Raw genomic sequence first — 16,780 nt, forward strand, 5'->3', positions numbered from 1 at the left:
GCTCCTTCTATCACCCTATCAATAAGTTAGTGTGTTTTACCACTTAAGAAGATCTATAGCTGCTACGAAATTTTCACTGCTTCTATAAATATATGAGTGATGGAAACTGCTGCCTGTATTTGCTACCTCGCAAATCTGAGCAGAGAGTTAAATTCATAAGAAAGGGATCAGGTTGGTGCTGAACACTCATGGTTTCATTTGAAACAAATATAGCTGAAGGAAACAAAGAACTTTCAGGAGACTTTCAGCACCTTGTAGTATAGAGCCTTTAATGAACTTACAGTGTGAAGAAGTACAGCCAAAGAGATGGGACAGTTTAGGTTTAGCAAGGGTAGTGCAATTAAAACTCTAAGACAAACTAGATTTATTCTATTTTTTTGTATATGTTCTTCACAGGTCACACAAAAACATTTTCACAGTAACTAGAAATTGGTCTGCATAGTTCAAATATATTCAAAGCCACATTTTACACATCATCATTGGTAAGAAGTCAGAACAGATTGTGTTTATTCCTGTTATTTGCCTTCAGTTTGTCCAGATGAACTCTACAGGTAAATCTTACTCATTTTCAAAGATCTATGAGTCACTGGAAATCATAGACTAATTCTCACCCTGACTTGCACATCATGCAGCCTCTTTAATTTATGAACACTGCAGAAGAGGAGGATAGCTTCTGGACTGGCTCCTTTTTGTGAGCCCTCTGACGACTCAATTTCAGCCTTGCAATGAATATAAAGTATCTACTTGTCAAGGTATATAGAGACTGAAGTCATAGCAAAGTTTGGCTTGTGAATGCCTCGAGCTGCTATTTTTTTCACCAGAATTTAGCTTTTCCTTGTATCAACAAAAATAAGTTTAATAAAATTTACTTCTGACTAATCCTGAACTGAAGCAAAAGCTGGTTATGCCTTCAAGTCTGCAAAACAGTACAGTTGCCCCCTTTAAAAGAGGTTTTTGCCATCAATCAGCGGTTGCATGGGCCTGAGGAGCCACTGTGCAGTCCCAGAGAAGTCGAGGACTTATTATATTTCTCAGGCATGGTCAGGTCCATGGTCAGATTTCAGTTCCATGCCTGACAAATTATTAAGATACAATACTTCATTTTCCATAATGCAATCTTTGCCATCACTGGCAAATATGATTAAAAGTGCACTCATATGGTTCTTACTAAGAAAAATTATCACATTAATCTGTTACTCTGCCTATATTTGAAATTGTTTACTTATTTTCTTTTGTGTGAGTCACCCTCTATTTTACAAAATGGACAGGAGACATAAAAGTGGTCTGGTGAGCAGTGGCAGAAATCATCCTGTGGAAAAGCTGTCTGTGAGAGGGCTCAGTGCATGTAGAGATAAGCTCAAGTCCCACAGTGAGGATATGAGCTGAGATTGGAGGATGAGGAGGACACAGCTTGAGAAAACACTTCATTAGCCATGAATAATGAATGAAGACACTGGACAAAACTGAGTGCAGTGTTTAAAAGAAAAAAAAAAAAAGAGCTGAACTGTCAGTACCTTGTGGTATTTTTAAAGAGCAAAACCATGTGCAGAGCTGCAGTAGCGACCCAACACCAGCTAATTCCCCTGCTAACCAGCAGCTCAGATACTTTCCTTCTCCAAGCTTACAAGGGATTGACTCCCTAAAGATGAATAGCATAGTGTGGGGCAGATAACTAAAGATTTGTTTTTCACTGACTTTCTGAGGTCCTAACATATTTTAAAAAACACCAGAAACTTGAAGGGATAAGATCATTATGTAATTCTACAGTGGAACTCTTAACAACTTTGGAGCTGTGGTACAGCTTAATAATTGTGCAGAGTTTTTATCGCTAGCTACAGTAATGTAAGTATATATAAGCATATATATAGATATATACATAGGGATATATAGATAGATAGGTAGATACATAGAGATATGTATAATATAAGCAGTAAGATCATTCCCAGATCCTACTTGAATGTGTTTTCATAGACTGTCAAAGACTATAGAGAGTATGCAAGACTTGTTTAAGGATTTCAGGTATAAAGGAAGCAATCATAAGGGCAATTGATGGAAATAATTTTATTTTCATTTTCTTAGTTTGTTGTCTTACCTACAAAATAAATTTTCCCACCTGATATGAATGGGATTAACTAAAATGTGGGGTTTTAAAAATTGTTATTGAGGGTGCATTTTAGAGCTCGTGGTTCAGTTGCAAGGTAGACGTCAGCCTTTGTGAGACTGTACGGGGTAATATTTATCTCACTGACACTTATTGTGGGACATAGGACATGACAGGAACTTTGAGTACTTAATAAGAGATGTAATGAAATGAAACTCACATCACCCTTTGAAATGCTGTAGAGTAACATTAATGCTCCTTAGTTAGCCCTTTATCTTATGTTGATGCCTAAGCCATTAGAGTAAAATCTGATTGTCTTACATGCCTTATAAATAAAAGGAAAAATAATTTAATCTAGTAAAAAAAAAAAAAGGAAAATAAGAGCATAGAGGTCAAAAATCTTTTGAAAGCCCTGATTCTTGTAAGTACACTTAGTGCGGTACAGACAGGGTAGATGTGAATTATTTATGGGCTGATGGTGCAGGATGGCATGTCATTTCACACACCATCAGGCTCAGAAAAATACCCCTAATTAAACGAAAAAAAAGCAAAGCAAACCATGCCATTAATAAAAACCAAACAACAGACAATTTGAAAAGTCTGGGCTGAAATCTGCAAAAGACCATTCAAATTAAAGGATGGAAGTCTGTGTCCTTCATGTGTCCCATTATTCAGCATAAGTCAATACACATGCTGAGGAAGGTATAGAAATAGCAAACTGATGGACAGGAATGTGGAACAGGGGTTTGGGAACAGGATATCCATAAAGATCTGCCTAAGCAGGAGAGTCTTTAGATGCTAGAGTGGTGTGTTCCTCTTGAGGCAATACAGAGCACCTAAAGGTAGTTTCCAGATGGAAACCTGAAATTGTCTTCTGGAGGCACAAACCTGTCATTCTCCAAGGAGAAGTGAGAGGACCTACCCCAGTGACCCTAGGCTTTGGGAATGCCTGCAACGCAACCTAATCACATCTGCAAGGACTGTGCCTCACTTTGAAACCAGTTTTAAATGACATTAATAAACTAACTCAAATCCAAAAAAATTAAATAAAATCACTGTGTGTCATGCAGCTCATATTATAAAGAATGAAGCTGCAGAGGACCCATATCCTCATATTTTTAGGTTGCCTATTGAGCTGTTTTATTATTTGCTTGGTTGATAGCACTGCCTTTTACCAGCCTTTTTTAACCTTTTGCATACCAAGAACCCATGTCAAGTTGTTTAACCTTTGGGCATGTTCTCTAAACTGGGTGTCTTCTGTCCTCTTTTGGAAAGAATTTTGGAGGAAATTTAAGAAAAACTAGTTGAGTCTTGGTGAACTTTTCTAAAATGCATTACCTCAGAAAATACCCTTCTTGTAGGCAGCAGTGTTTGGGCAGGGCTCAACTTCCATGACATGTCAGAAAATATTTTGTTTGGCCACACCCTGGCACCACCTTTGCAAAGCTGCAGTTCACTCATTCTCGGCGGACAATTTTGATTAAGCATCTTCCAGCACAGAGTGGGCACCATCCCAGGTTTTCCCCAAGGGTGCATTTCTGGACTGCCACTGAATGGGATGTATCCTATCCAGAACTGTAGAAGTAAATATGGAGCAGGGAGTTTCCTCTCTTCCGTGCTCATCAGTTGCTGATGTAATAATAAATAAAATAATCCAGGATATGCCCTTTATCTGAGAGGACAGACACCTGAAGTTAACAGTGTATTCCCATGGGCTTTTATAATGTTATGCAGTGCTGCATGGCTGTGCTGCTCTTTAGCATTCCCAACCCAACCACAGAAGTGTTCACCCTGAAGGCAGCTCTTTGCAGTAGGGTCTGGTCTTAAGTTCTTCTAAGTAAGTGCAGAGCCACTGCCTTCAAGAGTGTTGCTTCATCTAAGATTTATGCAACCATTATGGCTTCTCCCTCTTCTCTCCATCACATTGTTCTTTGCATAAATGTTATATATGAAATTCACTGGCAGTTAAAGAGCTGTTCTCTTGTCCCTTTGAGTTTCATTTAAGGAAATCTTATGAACAAACAGTAGAAGAGAATGGAACTTGTTTGTTTTGCTAGATTTGTTTAATATCACATGCATTTTATATATGAAGCAGTAAATATCCATCCTTATTCAAAGAGCAACTTTTCTCTTAAAAATGAAATATTTGATTTTTAGCACTAAGCCTTTTCAAAAAATCCAAATATTAAAGTTTTAATTTGATATTTTTTGATGTAGAACTTTGATATTGTTTTACCATTAAAATATCCATGATATAATAATGTACTGTAAGCGCTCCTAATAGAATTTTCATTGGAAACCTCTTTTTTTTTCAGCAGAATTGTTCACAAAAATGCTGACTAAAGCCTGGGCACATCACAGATATCTCATGCTCTGATATTGAGCTACTTTTCTTTTTTTCTGGATCATTTTACTGACCATGGGGAAAAAAAAAAAACAAAGGAAAAAATCTGCAGCTTAACACCTCTTGTAGCAGAAGTAAAGTACCTTCCCATTCCTAGGATAGGAGGGAAATCTCATGTAGTGCTCTTAAATTCGTGAAGAACTCTTGAAGACCTACTGATATTTAAACTATCAGTTTGTTCTAACTTCTGTCTCTGATACCTTGTTTTCTGAAGAATCCACCTTTGTCATCATGAAGTATCCCTATGGTAAATATCTCGCCATCACCCTTTGTGGTGAATGGATAAAACAAAATAGTTTAAGTGCTCTACTCTGACCTTATCTTTCTGCATTTCTGTTTTATGTTCAAAGTGATTTACTGGTTCTACTGACTTTATTAAAAAATAATTGTTTTCTCCTTCATGATTTCGTTTGCTTAATTGTAACGGAAACCTTTTCCTCACTATACTGAAGAACTCACACTTCTTCAAACAAACAGGTGCTACCAGGGATGATCAGTCACCTTCTTGAATGACATTGTATGAAAGTCCAAAGTTGTTGACTACTTTTTTTTCCTTGTCACTTAGTCAGTGTAAGCACTTTTTTAGTCACATTTTCTACTCCTGATGAGGTGTTGCTCACTGACGTGTTACAATTTGGTAACATCGTTCTTCACTTTGTGTTATTTTTATTTATGCATCTTTTAACTAATTACAGTTTAAATACATAGTCTGGATGGAGAGGAGGAAATTTCTTTAAGAAGTCTCAGAATTGCAGAACTAAGCAGGATGGAAGGAACCTCCCGGGGTTTCTAGTTTAACTACATGCTCAAGGCAGGTCTTTCAGGGCATTCCCCTGTCAGGTTTTGATTATATCCGAGGTCAAAGATTCCTCAGCTTTTCTAAGTTTCTGTTCCAGTATTTAGTCACCTTCAGAGTTAAAAATCTTCTCAGGTATTGCATTGAAGGTTGTGCCTGTTGATTCTCATCCCTCAGCAGCACTTGACACTTTGTTTACAGACAAACCAGCTCAGGTACTTGCAGAATCAAAAAAGAATCGAATTATGTGATGCATTTGAGAGCAAGCAACCATCTTCTTACAAACATCCTGAGTCTCATTTCAGACTGAATTAACCTATGATCCTGGGCTGAGTACGTTCCAGTGCTACCATTCCTGTATTAATATTGTATCAGGCCATTAATTTCAGGCCATGAGATCATGATCTGCCAGAAATAATTCCTTGCTGGAATTGGGCACTTATTTTACCTAAAATATTCCCTATTTAAGCAAGTAAATAGGTGGTTAATATCCAATCCATTAACACAATTAAAAATTTGTATATATTAGCTGGGTTTTAGATAACTATATGATTCTTGATGTTGACTTCCAAATTCTTTCCATTTAATTGTATGAACTGTTCTCTTACAAAAGGAAATAATTTTCTCTGTGTCTTGGAAATTTTGCTTTGCAATTTCTGAGTAGCAGAGGAAAAAAAGACGGAGAGATAATATCTCTGGGAGGCAGTTAGTAACCACAGGACATTTCTCCTGAAGGAATCATGAAGAATGGACAATAGCTACTTTGAAATGCATCTCACCAAAGGAACTGTTCTAAGAAACACTGGGCTTGGCTTAGATCAGTACTGGAAGAAAAACCAAAAAACATCCAAACAAAATCCAATTAAAACCAACAAAAAACCCCAAACAAAACACCAAAACCAAACCAAACCAAAAAAACAAGCCCAACAAAAATGTGTTCCAGAACAAAACCCAGAAAAAAAAGACATTAAGGAATCATGGAAGTAAAAATTAATGTGTGGGAGCCAGAATATGCACAGTCCGTGTGTGGGTGGACAAGCAAGTGTGGATATGCCAACAAGAAAAAGGCTGACATATCCTATTCTGTAAACTTAAGATATAAACAAACTTTCTGAGGTCTGTTGAGGCTTAGCTGCTCTGACCTTGCTCTTACCAAGTGGTGTGGCTAAAAGGGTAATATTTGTGGTTTCCTGTTCCTGTAAAGAGAAAAGAGAAACACGCTCTTACTGTAGCTCAGTTAATACTCAATGGATATTTCCACTCTTTTTACCATTATGATCAATGGAAGAAAAATGCTAGCAGGATCCTGCTGACTATTGTGAGATTTCATTTTAGGAGAAGTGTTTTTTATTGTGCTCCACAATCAAGAATCCGATCAACTCCATGAACTCTGACCTTCTACTTTCTACCTAGGCAATATCCCCTTCCTCAAGCTCTATGCATTGTCCCATCCCTCCTCTCCATGTGCCTCAGTTCCAACATGCACTCAACCCTCCCTTTTCCAGCTTTTCCTTTTGAGCCTGGTTCATTTTAAAGAACCATTGGATTAATTTCTGCTGAGATCATCTGTCACCTCCTTCCCTCTGACAAGAATTCAGTGAATTCTGGGACCATCTCCAACTGCTTATCTAGGAAATAAAACAATTAAGGGCTGCTTCAACCCTATGGGGTGGTGCAATTTCTTCAGATCTATTCCTGCTCTCCATCCAGAATAAAGAGCTGAAGTTCCACAGAGCAGCTTCTTAGCCCACCACCAGAAAACCTGGAGGAGACAGAAGAATACACAAGCACCTATCCCTATTTACTGTGTCCATCCCCACCAACCTCACTGAGCTGCTCTAAGCAATGTTGAATCCTTAAATGATAATTACAAGCTGGCCAGTTCCATACTCCACAAACAGTGACACTACAGGAATGAAGTAAGGAGTTGTGCCTGCAAGGTAGGGAAATAACTGTCAATAAAATCAACAAAATATACAACCAATGTATTATTCATGGTATTTTTAAAGCAATTGTTATAACTGAGACTAACACTAACAAGAATAGCACTTATGATCCAAAAGCCATATGAAACTTGTTCAACTAAAGTTTTAGTTACAAACTTTTAAGTCATCTAGTTGGAAAGAGATTTGAACATTTTAAAGCAACACTGGGACCATTCATAAGTGAGTTCAGTAACCTACGATGTCTCATGGAAACAATCTGACACTCACAATTTTGGTTCAAAATACGGTAAACCCTACTGTTTTCTAGAGAACCTTGCTTTCAGCTCCTGGACAGGAAACTCATCAGGTAGGAAGGTGAACCACAGCACATAATTCTCAGCTGAAAGCACCCATGAAAATTCTACCAAGGGCTGAGAGCAGAATGGTCCAAGAGCAACCACGGGGATCACACTGTGCCTCAGGGATCCCACTATCTCCAGCCTCACTCCCACACCTCGAGAGAACCCAGAGGTTCCACAGCTGCACAGGTCAGAAGTTGTTTGGCTGATATATCTGTATCAGCTGTCTCAACACCCACTCCTCCTCCACCCCTGGGACCAGTGATTGGATCAGATGGAAGAAATTTCTCTGCCAGATGTGACCCATGGGCCATGTTTTGAACTGTGCTGATTTAGTTTTACAGTGTTTAGAGCCTAGTCCTCTCCTCAGTAAAGATCAATGAAGATTTGGCCAGTAAGGTCAGACTCTGTGCTCCTAGACTTTTGTAACACAGCTATCAATAGGAGTGTTTGGAAAGGAGGAGTCTTACTGTTACTTTTGTTATAATCTATAGTGGAAATTTTCTAAGTTTCAAACTTACAGACTCTCCACATCCTGTAACTAATTCTAGTAGCTTTAGGGAGTTCCCCAGCTGGGACAAATCCAGGCTCATCTCTGTCTGGAGCATATCCAGGCTCACTTCTACTGGGGGGCCTTGAAGTTTTCCAGCATCCCTAGCCATGATGCAGACCCATTTGGGACTCTTGCCTTCAGGCTGGCCATACTGTAGCTTACAGAGTTCCCAGGACTTGGGTAGGGCTGCCAGAAACACAGTTTCTGTTGGAATCTTGCCTTGGATTTGGCAAAATTTTATCAAGCCCAAGCTGTTTAGAGAGAAATATTTCACACTCTACCAACTGTAATTTTTCAGCAAACTTTGTTTCAGCAGAAAATTTCTGACCAATTCTATCTATTGACAGAACATCAGGTCCTTAGGGAATGCTATCTAGTGTCATCTGAGATACTGAAGTGTTAATTCCTACGAAGAATCTAGTGTAACAATACAAGCATCCATTTGGTATCTGGATTTGTTTAATGATCATTGTGTGTGCTGTTACAGTCTCCAGAAACAATGTTCAGATTCAATGGGCTGTTGCTTCCTCAACAAGTTTTTGCAACAACAAGTTTTTGCAAAATGAAGTTCTGTTGTCCTGGTGGCTGGCAGCTGCATTTGGAGCCAAGGAACCCTCCATTTCAAAGGAATCCACCCACGTGGGTGATACCCCAGAGGGCTGTGCTGCCATTCAGAAGGACCTCAACAGGTTTGAGAGATGGGCAGAGAGGAGCCTTTTGAAGCTCAAAAAGGGCAAATGCAGGGTCCTGCACCTGGGGAGGAATAACCCTGGGCACCAGCACAGGCTGGGGCTGACCTGGGATGCAGCTCTATGGAGAAGGACCTGGGGGTCCTGGTGGACAACAAACTGTCCATGAGCCAGCAGTGCCCTTGTGGCCAAGAAGGACACCTCCTGAGGGCCATTAGGATGAGCATTTCTAACATGCTGGGGGAGATGATCCTGCCCCTCTACTCAGCCCTGGTGAGGCCACACCTGGAGTGCTGTGTCCAATTCTGGGCTCCTCAGGACAAGAGAGACATGGAGCTCCTGGAGAGGGTCCAATGAATGGTGACAAAGATGATTAAGGAGCTGGAGCATCTCTCTTATGTGGAAAGGCTGAGGGAGTTGGCTCTGTTTAGCCTTGAGAAGAAACAACTGGGAGGGGACTTTATCAATGTGTACAAGTATCTGAAGGCAGGGTGTCAAGAGGATGGAGCCAAATAGTGGTGCCAAGCAATAGAACAAGACACAAGGGACAGAAACAGGCAACTAGCAACAGGACAAGGAAATGGCCTCAGGCTGTGCCAGGGGAGGTTCAGGATGGACATCAAGAAGAATTTTTTCACTGAAAGGGTGGTTAAGCATTGGAATGGGCTCCCCAGGGAGGTGGTGGAGTCACCATCCCTGGAAGTGTTCAAGAAATGATTGGACTTGGCACTTAGTGCTGTGGTTTACTTGGCATGGTGATGTTCAATCGAAAGTTCAACTTGATGATCTTGGAAGCCTTTTCCAACCCTAATGATCTATGACTCTGTGATTCAATGAAACTGATGCACCTGAACATGAGGAATAACTTAACTGTGAGGTTGACTGAGCACTGGAACTGGCTACCTAGAGAGGTGGAAGAGTCTCCTTCCCTGGAGATATTAAAAAAACCTCTGGACACAGTCCTGAGTAACATGCACTAGGTGATATTGCTGGAGCAGGGAGGCTGGACTAGATTACCTCCAGCAATCCCTTCCAACCTGGCCCATTCTGTGATTCTGAGATGGGATGGTGAAAAATGTGCATAATACATGGAATGGGGATGATAGATCAAAGGTGGATCAGAAGGGTTACAGGCAAGATGATAACTCCCTCAGCCATTGTCTCTAGGTGCTGTGCTCCTAGAGGGTTTGAAAGCTCATCTGCCTGATGAGCTACTCCAGGAGCAGTTTTCCACACGTCTCATAAAATGGACTACAACCATTTCCTCAATATCTACAATCTCCTCCTGACTGAAAACAACTAGCAGTATGCAGATAGCAGAATTATAAGAAGAAGGAAGCTGTAGAGAATGTGCTATCCCCAGTTTTATGCATTTTTAATCTCTATTTTATCAGTATTAGGACTGAGTTTGCAGTATAAATAATGGGAAAATATGTTCTGTACATAAACCTTACATGTAGGATTCTTGCTAACATGACAGAAGTTGAAAGAATATGAAAACATAATAAGCTACAGACTATGTTCTGACTGTATTAGAATCAAGCACTATTGTATAGCAAAAATATTTTAAATAGTATTCTTCTTTTATGGATGATGTGAATATCTCTTGATATTTACACCATATATAAAAGGCTAAACAATATACATTAACCATATAATTTGCCTCATCTTTCACCATTCCATTTGTTTTATTGCTCCTACGAAACATAATTCTCTGGGCAATTTAGATGAGCGAAGAGCATGAAATACAGATGGCCCCATATCTCTTCCTTCTATAGCTGAGATATTCCTCTCTGGACTGATGGGTCTCAGTATTCCTAGGCAGTACAGGAGTATTAAACTTTTTTTAGTGGTTTATCAATGTGCTTTTGTAGCAGTCCTCCGAATAAATCAAAGGAAAACAAAATAGAAAAGGAAGCTAAGATTATTGGCTTGCAAAATCAGTTACCTGAATTTGAGCTGAGATCTAATAAACACCATTTATATTTAGGTTTAGGTTAGAAGGTTAGAAAGGTAGTCAAAATGAAATTTGCTACCTGAAGGGTGAGAAGGAATGTAGCAATCTGCTACAGGAAAGATAAAATGTATGAAACAGCTGGAAAGTAGAACAAATTCTGAAATTCCTGGGTTGGTTGGCAGAGGTTACTGTGTGAAGTGGTGCAGCTGCTGCAGGTGTTGCTGTCCTAGCTTTCCCAAGAAAAACAAGCAGCGGGACTCCAGTATTTTGCAGTCTGTTGTCCTACATTGTTTCCCTATGCCTAAAGTCAGCTAAGATAGGAAACAGAACCAGCAATATTTAAATGAATAATGGCAAATAAAGCATACCAAATGACAGCAAAAACAAGCACTAATATTTAAAATAGTTGTGGTTATTTCCTCAGTAGAGAAAGGACTAATGTTACATTGCAGTGAACATACGTGGAAAAGTGCTGCATGTTTCTTTGTGCCATGCACTGTGATTTCCAGACAGAATTCTTGTCATTCTAGTTTTTTGGCTGGTGAGACTTCAGTAGAGAGAAGGAGAGATGGAATAGAAGTAACAACTTTTTTCTTTTCTAAACCAAATTATTCTTTACAAGGCCCTGCAAAATGAATGACTCCAGTACCAGGAGTCCATTCCTGACTCAATTTTTTTCTCTGTATAGGCATAATTTGTACATACAGCTGTTTTGGAGAATTAATTCAAATAATTTATCTTGGTAGCTAATGCCAAAACTCTTTCTTTCATAATAAAAATTACCTGGAGAAAAGTGATGGCAGAATTTGAATTTCTACAGAGCAGTCTGTTCTGGGTGCTTTTGCACCTTTGCATGGCAATCATCAAAAGGCAAATATTTAAGATAAATATTTCAAAAAACAATATGCATACTTTTGTGACAAATCAGCTTTCTTGCAGATACATGTATAGGTAGCTTGATGCCACTATTTTAGGCACATTGCTAAGATTCTAGCTGAATAAAAGTGTTTTGAAGTGCATACACAAAAAGTATATTACAGATAGCATACTTCAAAAAGGCAGCATAGTTCAATGCCTCTCCAGAAGAGATTTGTTCAGAAAGTTTTGAGCAATAAAACCTTATAAAAGTAAAGACTATTGTTACAAATTATCCCAGTGTCTGTTGTTAAGTCTAACATGATTTCAAGCCAACTGATTCTGATAATGACTAACCAGACTTTCTAAGAATTTCATTGTGTGTTTCTAGGTTTGCTTTGTTGCTATTTTTCCTTCAGTGATGAGATAGTGCCATGCAACAGTTCTGGTCACTGAAATTACAGAAGACCTTCAGATTATTTCAAAACCACATTTCATCCTTATCCAGCATTTTTGTTCAACATTCACAGATGTCTCTCCTTTGACCAGAAGTATCCAGCAAGGTCATCCTCTAGACAGCCATGCCAAGTGTAAAAGAAAACCCTAAAGAGCTTTAAATGGGACTTGAACCTTTATGCAGGATACCTAGATCATTTAATTATATATCCTTTATTAAAACTATTGTATTATGTGCTCCTATAATAGAAGAAGAACTTATCTTCTCTGGGCATGGGCGAATGGTGGAGAATTGAACATCTGTTGAGCAATGCTTAAAGCCTGGGTAGCCCTTGGTCTTTCAAAGAATTGTCAAGATCTTTCCCCATGAAAACAAACAAACAAACAAAACAAAATACAAAACAAAACACAACACAAAGCAAAACAAAAACAAGCAACCACCCTACACACACACACAAAAAAAACCCCACAAAAAACCCTGCAGATATGCCTCTCCCCAAAAAAACAGAACAAAACAAAACAACCAATCAACCAACCAAACAAAAACCCCCCACCAGAATCCCACCAACAGTTGCCTGGGATACAGCCTAATGCATCATCCATGTGTTTAAATTAAAGCATCCACAAGGCCAGTATTCCAACAGAGGTACACAGCAGTGTTCACACTTTGATATGCTCTTAGCCCAGTGCAGAAATTACTCTGGATCAGGAATTCAGTCAGACATTTCCCTGGCCATACTGTGGTATATCAGGTCTAGACATTGACACAGAGGCCAAATCTGCATGATAAATTCTGGTTTGCCATAGTTAGTTAGGTGGTGTAACGAAGTGTGATTGACAGAACTATGGCAATACAAACTGCTAGCGTGGATGTGATTTTCTAGAAAAGCGTTTCATGTGCCTGAACAGTGTCTTTAATTTAGGAAAGAGGGCACAAATTCAGACAGCAAAATAATAGTTTTGCCAGTCTAAAATATATGGCTTCACATTCTTTCTGAGGATATATGTCAGGTGGTGACAGTAGGAAGCTTTCCAAAGGCAGACCTTTCTTCATTTGTAAACATTTTTATTAGAAAATGAGTATGTCTCAAAGATTTGGTTTGTGTAGTTTTTCCAAAGTCAGGAAAATTCATTAGATCAATATTTGTTTGAAAAGTTGGCTTTTCACATCCTTTTACCTTCATATATTATCTGTGAAATGTGGATTAGAGTATTTGCCTGCTTGACAGGAGAGTTGTATATAGTTTTTTTGAAAAAAAAATGAGTTTCTCAGGTACCTTAAGCTCACAGAGCTTTTTCTGGAAACAGAAACACCTTTTTTTGTTCAAGTTCTATGGGAAAATACACTTTTTGACAAGTATTTTTTGACTCAAAGCTTCCAAATTTCCAAGCATTTTAAGACAGGAGAAGGATGGTGGGTTCAGGAAACTGACATGTCAAGATGACATATAATTTTTTACTTCTTATTATACACAATGTAGAAAAGAAAAATCTGTTCCAAACTTGGATAAATATTCAAAGTATTAAATAAGAACACAATGTTACCTTGATTTAGCTACCATCTCTGAAAATCTGAAACTCCATTACTTTCTGACTACAGCCTGACTAAATATTAACAGAAGAAAGTACACACAGAAGAGTTAGAAAAGTTTCTGTAGTGTTCAGTAAAACTTATTTCAAAATCAGAAAAACAGATATGTGAAAAGCATAACACATTAAAGAAGAATGTGTTTGCTCTGTAAAATAAGAGACCAGAAACAGTAAATCAAGACTTGGTCTTGCCTCTGGCAAACACCAGAGTTTCTGAAATCCAGACCCCTGGCAGGTCCTGGTCTTTAGGTGGTTTTATGTGGTTACACAGATAGCAGCATCATTATGCTCCTGCCATACAAGAGGCTGTACAAGTGAGAGATTAGAGAGGTAGTTGACCACTTAAGTACTTTTCTGAGTCCTGCTTTATTGGTGTTTTAAAGTGAAAACACTGAACAGATTAGGTTTTGATAGAGGAACACCCACCAACTAACCAATGAACATCTTGCCTGCTACAGTGCAGGTACCTGTCATTTGTGCTCATCTTCAGACAGCTATGGCCCATCCTGTGAGTTATGACATTGTTGCAGTGTGTATTCTTACTCCAACCCTTTTATAAGGCAGAATGTGCTTATTTTGGTTTAAGCTGTATAAACTGGCCATACTCCAACTCAGCTAAAAAGTATATGCAGTAAGATTTAGGGTGACTGAGCTCATCAATATAACTTAGTAAAACACTGCATTTGCTTATGGACTCATACTTTATTTCTGTTGTATTGGTTTCTACTTTCACAAAATTTCCAGGAGGCATTCTGTAGATTGGTAGGTAGGAACACTTCTGTTTACTGTGGATTAAGAGTTAGACACTGGAATACAAAGAAAGAGCCTAAGTCCAGCTAAGACAATTCTGTTTCCTTCAGGAGCTGTTTCATGGACATCTAGAAAGGATAAGACATCAGGGCATGGATTGAACTATTTATGAATACTGACATAATAATTAGCATATAAAATTCCCAAATCAGATTTTCTATTTCGTGACATTTTATTTCCTGACCATTATCAGAATGAATTTGTCTCTTTAGGCGCTTATTCACACCTTTGGTCTCTTTTCATTTAAAAATGCACAAAAGGGTATTTGCATTTGCATCAGTTTGATTTACAGATGTTGCCATATAGTAGCATGAAGCATCCCTCTTTTGTGCTGAGTAATATCAAAATCATGGGGTTTCACACTCAGAGAATCGAACATTCCTTGTGAATTTAGCTTCCCATCCCTTTTGTGAAAATGGAACTGTGAAAATGGTGATTGAAAGGAACAGATTCAAGACTATGTTACAAACTATCATGTTGTATTTCCTGAACTGTGTTTCATTGGATGACCTTCAGGACTATTAGCAGAGTTATTTCAAAAGTTTTCAGATTGGTTTAATGGATATGCCATTCAACTGATGTTAACATTTTAATATATTGAATTTGTTGTGATGTAAACGCCCTAGAGTTTTTCTCTCATTAAAAAAACCCCTAAAGAACAGATAATGAAATTACATTGGCATGTTGCCATTTTCAGTACCATGACCATGTTTTGTCAAGGCATTTGGATAATGGTAGATCTTTTTATGGAAGGTAGCTTTCCGTCTATAGTTACAGTAAAAAACATGTATTGAGGAAGGAAGGAACAAAGTTCTGTAGCACTTTACCAAAAGCAGTAGACCACTGACATTAGTGTGCCTTTGGATATGCAGTGGATTATCGTTGGCTAAGGGCCAAACACCCATCCAGCCTCTCCCTCACTCCCCTTTCCTAGCAGTACAGGAACAAAAATAGGATGAAAAGCTTCTGGGTTGAGATAAAGTCAGGGAGCCCACTTACCCATTATTTTGGTGGACAAAACAAATTCTTCTATGAGAAATTTAATTTAATTTATTGCTAGTTACAGCTGAATCAGGCAGTTAAAATCAAAACCCTCAAAATTTAGAAAAACATCTTTCCTCCCCCTTTTTCCAGGCTCACTAGTATTTTAATTCCCTTTGATTTATTTTTTCTATTTTTTAACTTTTCTTTCTGCTTTATATTTAAATGACATATTTTTATTTCTTGTTCTTTACCTTACACTTGTTATATTTTTAAACAGACACCAGTGCAACCTTAATTCAGCAATCATTTTAGACAAAATTATTTTATACCATTCTTATTCTCCCTCAGGCATCAAAAATACCAAAACAGAGAAAACAGAAAAGCGTTTGTTCTGTGAAACTTTTTGTTCTTATTTCTAGAACTGGTCTAAAAATAATTTTCAGTGAAAAATATTTCTGAATAATATTCCACTTTTTAAAGATTCAAACCCTTTTGCAAAACACCATAAAAGTGATAAAAATAGCAAATAAATTCAATGCAAAATGTAACAGATTAGTGTTGCTAAAATTCAGTGAAACCTCTCTGACATGCTGAAGTAATCTCTGTGAAACACCGCTGTGAAATACTGCTTCCAAAGCTATTCAGAATGTATTTGATATCTACTGCAGAATTTAATTTGTATCCCAAAACATTGGTAAGTTCAGTGGGATTGTTCTTATTTCACAGCAATTTCAGTTTCAGTAAGGAATGGATTTTTTTTAGTTTGATGAACTTGCCTACATGAGCTTGCATCATTTGATAATTGATGCGGTTTAAAAGGACCTTTGTAGCACTATGGACAGTTGTAGAAATGGGTTAATTTACTTCTAGATTATCCTGTCAATGGTATATTACAGTAAAAGTTATAGCTAATAAAACTTTGCTTTCAAAGTTATGCCAGCTACTTCATTTTTTTCAATTGTTACCCTATATCTAGAAATATTTTCTTATATTCAATAGCACATCCTGCTCTGTTAACCAGTTCTAGGAAATATTTTGAGGTTTTCTATCACTGCAGTGACACCTGGTGTTGAAAGCAAAATTGTTAATAGCTCAAAGGTATAGGAGAATCCATTTCATAGCATGTATTGTCTTAAGCCCACCAGCACATCTGACTTTTCAGTGCCTGCTAACTTGAAAGAGAAGGAAAGGGAAACAGAGTAAGAGAAGAAAAGCAAGGGGGAAGGAAGGAAGGAATTCGGAAGGAAGGAATTCGGAAGGAAGGAAGGAAGGAAGGAAGGAAGGAAGGAAGGAAGGAAGGA

The sequence above is a fragment of the Corvus kubaryi genome, unplaced genomic scaffold (genome assembly GCF_017639235.1).
Source record: "Corvus kubaryi isolate FWS band 111438036 unplaced genomic scaffold, C.kubaryi_AGA036_p1.0 37354, whole genome shotgun sequence".
In the NCBI taxonomy this organism is placed as follows: Eukaryota; Metazoa; Chordata; class Aves; order Passeriformes; family Corvidae; genus Corvus; species Corvus kubaryi.